This window comes from Prunus persica, chromosome G3, assembly GCF_000346465.2.
Source record: "Prunus persica cultivar Lovell chromosome G3, Prunus_persica_NCBIv2, whole genome shotgun sequence".
Lineage (NCBI taxonomy): Eukaryota > Viridiplantae > Streptophyta > Magnoliopsida > Rosales > Rosaceae > Prunus > Prunus persica.
Window position 1 is genome coordinate 13029840 of NC_034011.1, and position 1767 is coordinate 13031606.

At 40.1% G+C, this 1767-nt stretch overlaps 1 pseudogene; it reads right to left on the minus strand.

The window, feature by feature from the left end:
* Window positions 360-1514, minus strand: LOC109947815 (annotated as a pseudogene).

Sequence of the window (1767 nt, forward strand, 5' to 3'; positions counted from 1 at the left end):
AAATTTAGCGAAATTCTAGCAAAAATAACTAGAAAGCTATTATAACAAACCACTTAAAAGGTATTTCCTCTAGCAATGTTCATTATTTTGGCTAATCTGAAATATTTTATTATTATTTTATTTTTCTCTTTCTCCTTCTTTCTTTTACAAATCAATTATATTAAAAAGAAAAGTAGAAACCCAACCCCACCAACCTCTCAAATGTCTTTATCTCTCTCCCCCTTTTCTCTCTCTTTCTCTTTCTCTTCAATTTGGCTAGCCTCCATTTCGCTCTACTCCTTGCTAGATGTACAGAGCCAAAAGTTGGTTCTCCAAAATAGAGAGCCAAAATATATTAAGCAGGTGTGCTTCATTATTAATTAAGGATAAACCTCAATGAGAGACCTTAAACCCAAACAGGGAGTAATCTTATAGTGGCTGAAACCTAAGTCAGAAAACAGCTTAGCCCATTCTTTCTCATTCCTTTCTTTTCCTGTAGCCAAGACCATCATCAGCATATCGAAGAAAAGTTGTGTTTCCCCAGATTCCTTATCTGTATTTCTTATTCTCCACCGTCATATCTACGATAATCACCTTGCCTTTCTTGCCCTCTTTTGTAATTGCCTCTTTACATCGCTCAAGTATTTTCACGCATTCTTCATCACTAAAGTCGTGCAATATCCACTGTTTGTCATACACAATCACCAAACAAAATCAGAAATGGAAATCTGTATTTAACAATATAATATCACTAAGGATGAGATGATTTACCTTCAAAAAAATAGCATCAGCCTCAGGAACAACCTCAAACATGTCCCCTGCAACATATTCCAATTTCTGACTCCCTTTTAGGTCAGCAACTACATGAGGGAGATCAAGTACAGTGCATTTCATATGAGGGAAGGCATCAGCAATGGACTTGGCCATGGTTCCCGTCCCACCGCCCACGTCAACCAAAGAATCCACTCCATGAAACACCCCCTTGCAGTCATCAATCATCAAGCTCGAGATCAACCGGGCATCGCTAGCCATGGCGTCATTGAAAAAATGTGCAAGAGTCGGGTCCTAGTTCCCATAATCCCAAAATGTCATCCCATGCACCACATGAAACGGCGTAGGATTGTCATTTTGGAACCAAGTGGTCAAATACTGCCATGGATTGGTTAAGATGGGATTGAGCATGGCAAGTAAAAAGGGCCTTGCGCTCATCGGATTATCTTTCAGGAGGAGTGCGGAGGCGTCTGTTAGTACATAACCTTGTTCACCGCCACTCAGACTTTCTTGAGCAAAGAAGCCAGAGTGGACTAAGATTCGCATGAGGCGTGGGATGAAATGAGCTTTTGTTGGGGAAATTGGTAGGGCTGAGACAAGCTCGGAAAGAGTTATGGGTTGACCATGTTTTTGGATGACATCTGGGATACCTAATTGAACTGCACATTTGAGGGACATAGAATTTATGAAGCTGAAAATGTGGTTCCAAATGTGGGCTTGTGCTTGGAGTAGCTCATGACTTGCTCTCACTTCACTACCCATGTCTTGCTGTTGGCTCAAGATTTGGTGAGAATTAGGATTGATGCACATCTCTTTATATAAGTGTGTGGAGTGGAGGGGAGCTAGAGGAGCTTAATGCCGTAAAGGAGAGAGGGAGAGATATAATTGGAAATTGGGAAACCCATGTTTTTTTTTCTTCTACTGTATGCAATTACTGTTATGTAAACTCTTACAGCAAACAAATAACAATGATTCAGAGTAAAATGTGGTTTGTGCACGCAAGACAATTATTGAAAA